The following is an 8,174-nucleotide window of genomic DNA, read 5'->3' on the forward strand; positions in this document are numbered from 1 at the left end:
TTACCCGTTAAGGCGATGATGATTATATGTTTTAATTTTGTTATTTTTCTCTTTCGAGACGAGCTAATTCATCAGAAGGTTTTTTGTAAATGAAAAAGAATGTCAGAGAAATTGTCATCACAAACCACTACAGTACATGTTTCGCACTTTGGTGAGAAGCGCTCATCAGGTGTATTATGTGCGGCAATCTGACTATGTCTCTACCCTAAATTTTTCCTTCTATATATGTTGAATTTATTGCAAATTTGCAATTAGGAATTCAATGTACCGGATTTTTTAAGGCAGATGGCATTGCCAACTCTAACAATCTTATTCATTTACGAGTTTTTTTTTTTAATTTAAAATGTTCATACAGATTGGAGTCAATTTACCCCTGTACGTCTAGCTGGCTGGAGAAAAACTCTCAAACGGATCAGCCGATGTGGTCCAAATGTTGGTCCGCGTAATATTTTTCCAATCATTGATCAATTTCACATTAGCTGCCGTGACATAAAGCATGCATTTTGTTGCGGATTTATAATTTTACAGAGGTTAAAACATCTGGTTCCAGCTTCACATAAAGGCTAAATGTGTATACCCTCAGCCTTTAGGCTGAGGAACAAGCGTTTTTGGACAAGATACTTTTCAGACAATTTGAAGTTGATTTGTCCATGTCCCTCCGTCTGTCTGGCTGGTCCGCACGATAACTCTTGAACGGATTGGTTAAAATTTTGGGAATCGTAATATTTTGTCTTCGTTAAGGTTCGAAGATGAACCATATCGGCCCACTTATTCCGGTACCACTACAACAAAATCTCAGACATTTTAGCCCAAAAATAGCATTTCTTTCGGGCCTAGATCAGGTATGACTATATCGTTTCAGTTCTTCGAATACCTCCACACAACATTTTTCCTTAAATGCAGTTTATTTGGTATTGCACATCGTAATATTTCCTTCAAACATGGGCATGTTCTTGTTTTCTGACATAATGACCACAAGGTAAAAAAATCCTACAAGAAAATGACTCCAAGATGGAATAGGGCGTGTCGAGAATTTAATAGCACGTAGTCACTGTAATCATGACTACAACATTATATTATTTTTCCCCGAGGAAAACAACACTTCCCACTTTCTTTTCGCGCCCAGTTCTTTCAGTTGGTAAACGTATAAATTAGAGCTTTTGGACCACTACGTCAGAAAGCATGGACTTACACATGAAAAACTGCATTTAAACACAAATGGTGAACTTTTGTGAGGGAGGTACAATAAGAATAGGGTCCATATGGGTCATTTTAGAAGTTAAACTCAATTTGGACAAAATATTATCCATAGTTTGGATCAAATGGTTTGCTTTATTCGTTCAAGAGATATACCGTGTACCATTTAAGTGAAAATTTTAACTTTTGGGTGAGGTACCGGAAGGTGTTGACCAATATTGTCCATCATCGAACTTATACTAAGTATAGACTCCAAATTGTCTGAAACGGATTTCGTTCAAACATACCTGGGGTCTAAAAGATTTATTTCGATGGGCACATTTTGCCCATAAAGACTGAGGGTATAAAAAGCGAAAGCTTTGTTGCTATTCCATAACGTCGCAGTTGTGCATTTGAAACGCAGATTAGATTTTTCAACGATGTGCATTTTAAAATACTTTTACAATGCACGAGCAATAACTGAAACAATGCAGTTTTATGACGTTTCGGAAGTTGAATTGAATTTTAATAAGGATAATGACTGTGGCTGCCCTTGCCCCAATAACACGATCTTTTATTTTTTCCACCTCTTCAACCGATTCGGTACAAAATTTGGCATTTGTTCAAACTTAGTTTAAGTTAGAAGATGGACAATACCGATTCTCAACTTCCGGTACCTGCCCCCAATATTTAAAAATGTCACTAAAATGCTTTGCACCTTATCTCATGAACGGGGCAAATAATTTGGTCCAAACTTTGCATCTCCTAATATTTTGGTCACATTTACTTTAACTTCTAAAATGGTCCAATTGGGTCCTCTTCTAGTATAGCTCCCCCACAAAAGTTCACCATTTATGTTTTAGTGCAGCGGCGACGGTCGCTGGCCCAGATCTTCATGGGCCTGTGGAAGGCAATAGCTTGCTAGGTCTTTGTACTTTATCAGAATTGCCCAAAGGGAATTCAGAGAGCCCAATGATGTGGCCCGTAGAGACCTAGGCTTTGGTTTGCATTGACCTCCAGGTGTCTAGGGCAGAAAACCTTGTTAGGAACGAACATGAGACCACCACGGCACATGTTATGAAAATCATTCTGTCCAGAGCTATGAGTACCACCCCACGGACACAGGAATACGCGAAATAGCGCGACCAGTAGGCCAAAATTCCTGTAACAAGGAGCAAACAAAAAAAAAAAAAAAAACATTGTTCCACAACATCCCATACGGGACAAGGGAGACTTCTCTCATATCAATGAGTGCACCCCGATTCATATTTAGCTCAATGATACGGGACCTACTGTTTATCGCCGAGTCCGAACGGCGTGTCATAAGACACCACTTGTGGAGAAGTTTTTCAAGGCTGAAATACTCAGGAAATGTCGCCAACATTACTGAGGGGTATTTTGCCACCGTTGAAAAATGTTTGATGTTGCCTGGCCGGGGAATCGAACCACCGACCTTCTGCGTGCAAGGCGGGCGTGCATACCATTGCACCACGATGGCACCCGGAGCACACATTCAATATATGAATATAAACCAAATGTGTTCTTCTTTGACACAGCGGTGCCGAAGGTTTTCGGCAATTTACACACATACGACCCGAATGCATAGAAAGAGCGTACGAAAAAGAGATAATGTTTTGATTTGTTTTTGTTTTGTAGCGTGCGTGCATAAAAACACACTAACACACAGTCATAAGTTGCCAATAGTTTGAATACATTCACATTTTGGGCTGTTCTCTTTTTGGTCACGTCTGATATAAACCCATTTATCATCGCTCCAACCCAATTACTTACCGGCGTGGTTGCTATAAGCGTTATGTAAACACGCATCAATTGGTTGTTGTTGGTGCATAGATTAGATGCTGGGTTGACGACATCACTGCTGCCAAATAAATGCTCGTTTCCTCGATTTGTGCATTGTTCACTGGATCAGTGGCCTTACGTTGTCTAAGTTCTGCAATAACACGAAAAACCTTCAAGTCAAAACGTTTTCACGTTGTATTTCACAAATCAATTTCGAGAAATAGAAAATCAAAAAATTTCTGCTTTTTACCGAACTTTAACATAATTTTGATATCTACATTGACCGCGATGTCCGTTTGTTTTGTGGGCAGTTATTTTCTTGATGATTTTTGATAAAATTACGAAAATATTTTTTTCTGTTCTATAAAATTATGTACACAAATATTAAAAGAACGTAAACAAACAATATGTTGTTATTGTTGTACACAACAACAACAACTTTCATATTGTTTCGAACGCATGGTTGTATTTGACAGCTCAAGGACGGTTTTTTGAAATGAGATTACCTTCTTATTCTGCCATGGAAGAAAATATAAAAATGTTAATTACGAACGCTATTGGGAGATCAATAAAGAGATTCGCACGGCAACCAGAGCTGCCAAAAATTCCCTGCTCAATCAAAAATGTCAAGAGATCGAACATTTGCAACACATACATGACGATTTTAATTTACATAAAAAGTTAAAAGAAGCCGCTGGGATATATAGGAGAACATCGCCAACACTACTGATGGATAATAACAATCAACCAATTTTTGAGACAGTACATATAAAGAATACATGGAAAAACTATATTGAACAACTATTTAACGATGATAGACGCTCAATATACCAACTCAACGGTGATATAGATGAGCTTAACAAATCTTTCGCTAACATACCAACACTACCTTCAGACACATCTTTCTACGATTATAACTCTTTGCCTGAAGATAGCTTTAGAATTGACAGAGGATTTGAGTTCAGATGTGTAAGCAATGAAGAAGTTTTTATTAGCTTTACAAAAGTAAAGTCGAATGCTACAGGTCTTGACGACATTGACCCCAGATTCATACGTATTATTCTTCCTCAAATTCTTCCTTATATAACGCATCTTTTTAACACTATTCTGTGTTCTAGTTCCTATCCGACCATTTGGAAGCACGCGAAAATTATTCCTATCCCAAAATCTAGTACTGAATTCCGTCCAATTTCCATCTTATGCTATCTATCTAAAGTATTCGAAAAAATTTTACATAAACAAATGTCGGATTATCTCAACTTCGAGTCTTTGCTATCGGAAAGGCAGACTGGTTTCCGTGCTGATAACAGCTGCGTTAGTGCTTTGATTGAAGTTTCAGAATCCATTCGGGCAGATATAGATGATAACAAGGTATGTGCTTTAGTACTTCTCGATCATTCCAAAGCATTTGATTCTGTTGATCATCGGATATTATGTATGAAACTCCAAACATTCTTTAACTTCAGTCAAACTGCTATAAAATTAATTAAATCGTATATTAACAACCGTTATCAATCTGTCTGTGTTGGAAATAATATATCTGTTCCAGTACAACTAACAAAGGGAGTTCCACAAGGGTCAATAATGGGACCTCTTTTGTTTTCTATGTACGCAAATGACCTCCCAAATCAATTGGTACACAGTCAAATTGTCTTGTATGCTGATGACGTGCAAATCTATCGAAGCGGTTCTATCGATAATATTAGTGATTGTTTTGATAAACTAAATGAAGATCTTTCGAGAGTATACAAGTGGGCTACTGCTAATGGTTTGCTGTTAAATCCCCAGAAATCCAAATGTTTAGTCATCCATAAAAACAAAAAAATCTCAATAAGAACTCCTGATGTCTTTATTAATAATCAAAAAATAACTATAGTCTCCGAAGCAAAGAACCTAGGTGTTATATTTAACAGTTCACTGACATGGTCCAATCATGTGAATGTGGTTGTTGGTCAAACTTACGCTAAACTGCGAACACTATGGATCACCCAATCATTCACACCATTCAATGTACGTGTTCTGCTTGCAAAAACTTTCCTTGTCCCAGGACTAATATATGGATGCGAACTCTTCAGTAACTGTGAGTCACGGAGTAAACGGAAATTAAATGTTGCATTCAATAACATCATTCGTTATGTATATGGATTGAAAATCATTACTAAAAAAAAACCTGTATATCTATACGGCAAACTAAGGTTTAATCGATCTATTAGAGGTAAAAGGATAGTACCATTTAAGCAACGAAATCGTGTTTCTGACAGACAGTTCTTCATAAATACAATACGTCTTTGGAATACACTACCATACGAACTTCAAACCATCAGCAACGCGTTCAATTTTAAGAAAAAACTTGTCATTCATTTAATATCAATGTAACATCAAATTATCAAAGAAAAAAAAAAAAAAAAAAAAAAAAAAAAAAAAAAAAAAAAAAAAAAAAACTATAAGATCATTTTCTTGTTGTGTAGGCATTCAATAAATAAATAAAAAAAATAAAAAAAAAAAAAAAAAAATCTATCTGGAAACCCCATCACTAAATCAGAAATGGAATACGCCATTCTGTTTAACTATATATATGACACAGGTCATTACCCAAACGATTGGCTAATATCAACTTTTATACCGATACCAAAAAGTCGAATGCAAAAAAATGCTGTGAATACAGATTAATAGTCTCATGTGTTATATTTTAAAAATCTTTCTACGAATAATACACACGAGAATATACTCTAAATGTGAAATTGCTATGGGAGAATCCTAAAGAAGGTATGGGTACCCGGGAAGCTCTATTATCTCTTCAAGTACTTGTTCAAAAATGTAGAGACGTTCATAAGAAGGTGTTCATATGCTTCATAGACTACGAAATGGCATTCGACACTGTCCAATATGATAAAATGATTAACATACTGAGAGATATTGGAATTGCAGTAAAGGAAATTAGATGCATAAGCAGTTTATATTGGAACCAGACGGCGAGACTTGAAATAAACGGCGAATTCACAGACGAAGTTCTCATATCCAAAGGTGCTAGACAAGGATACATATTATCACCCCTCCTCTTCAATTTATACTCCCATCCAATATTTCGTGAATTAATTGAAAAAGAACGCATGGGCATAAAAATGTACGCAAAATGATAAATAATATACGATACGCCGATGATACCACCATACTTGCTAGCAGTATATCTAATTTACAAAAAAAACTCGTACACAAACTGACACACACAAGCGAAATATGTATATGGTCTCAGTAAAAATATAAACAAGTAAAAAGTCGTTAAGTTCGGCCGGGCCGAACTTTTTATACCATCCACCATAAAATAGTCTTAATTATAATGGAATAATTAGTGTCCTTTCACAATTTTAGGTGGAAAAAAATTTCGACCATGGATAGATACACCAATTGTCTTAATTATCAAATCTAATCTAAAAAATGTGTTCAGCCAGGTGAAAGGTACCACCTACGGGACTTTATCAAAGTGTCAACCTATCTTTATAATTTTTGGTGGAAAAGTTTTGTAACTGCAGAGAACCTCAAAAGTCAAATTAAATTGAGGGTTTGAAAATGTGACTAAAAACTTCAAAATACCTCAAATCGGGAGGTACCGTTATATGGGGGCTATACCAAAACGTGGACCGATATTGCCCATCATCGAACTTAACCTTAACAAAAGACGCATCTTCCCAAAATTTCAGCGTCCTATCTCCATTTTTGTGGATGCTAGAGTGAATTTTACGCTGATCAAGAATATATATACTTTATGGGGTCGCAAACGATTATTTCAATGCGTTACAAACGGAAAAACAAACTTAATATACCCTCCATACTATGGTGGAGGGTATAAAAAGACAAAATATATGGTTGTCAGTAGAAACGATTTGATTCTTGATACAACACTACAAATAAAGAACGAGACTGTCGAACGTGTAATGAGAAATGCAAATTTCTCCAAAATATTATAAAAAAGGAGAGAGATATATTGGTTAAAAAACATTCAAGACTGGATGGGATACAGAGATGAAACCAACTTACTAAATGCTGCTAAAAATCGCGAACTTACGTACAACTAGATAATATCTATATTTGAAATTCATTTTAAAACATGTAAACAATAATATTGTATGATCGCTTTACATCCGAATATCGGATTCGCAAATAAAGAAGAAGAATTGCAATTTACCCCAAAACATTGTACAATTGAGTGAAAAGTTGAAGCACTTTCCGTAGTGGCGACACCTGTAAAAAAAGAAACACACTACAATCTCTTTGTCTATACGATTCATTAGTTTATGGTTCACGGAAAGTGGTGAATTTAATAGACACAAAGCTTTTTCTTAAAATGAAAGCTTTATAAAAGCTTAAGCTCTACCACAGTTTTAGCGTAGCCATTTTTCGAGTATAAACGTTGCTTGGGCATTTGGTAATTTTTTTTAAATTGGTCCATTTTAATTTTGGTTATTTCTTCATTATTTCAAACCAGATCGTCTATTATTCCTCTTAGAAGTGATATGGTGGTTAAAATAACAGTGAGAATTAAAAAACCAGTCGGAAAATCGGTGATACACTTAATAAGTCGACATAAGTGGTTAATGATAGCTTTGCTCCTTTTTTTAATGGTGAAAGTGGTAAAAGAGAAAAGTGTCAAAATTGTTCTCTCATGAACATTTTTACCAGAAAAGTAAAGGAACGGAAAAATGGTAGATCTTGTAGCAATGTCTTTGATTTCACAGTTTTTAATTTAGTTCATGGTATAAGTAAAGAGGTAGGTTTAAATGAAAACAATCTATAAAACCCATGTTTTTCCTGAATTCCTAAAACTTCAAAATTAGTAAATACAAAAGCAACAGTTGGGTTTGTTTACAATACATTTTTTGAGCATTTTATAAAAAAGCGAAAAATTAATGAAGTGTCAAAGTTTCTCCACATAATCGAATTGTGGATATGATGAAATGATTGTTTCAATGCAAAGCTGACGGATTTCTTCCATACAAATGTTCTAAAAACAATTATAAAAATCATTGAATTCGATTGTTTTAAAAATTCCCAACATACCAAATAAAAATAAAAAATAATAGGACTTGAGAATAATATTATAAACATAGAAAATTCACAATCAATTTTTAACAATGCTTGAAATACTATTACATGAACAAACTTTTCTTAAGTCTGCCTCAAAGACATAAATACAACAAGAT

The sequence above is a fragment of the Musca autumnalis genome, unplaced genomic scaffold (genome assembly GCF_047663935.1).
Source record: "Musca autumnalis isolate F117 unplaced genomic scaffold, ASM4766393v1 scaffold_3, whole genome shotgun sequence".
Taxonomy (NCBI): domain Eukaryota; kingdom Metazoa; phylum Arthropoda; class Insecta; order Diptera; family Muscidae; genus Musca; species Musca autumnalis.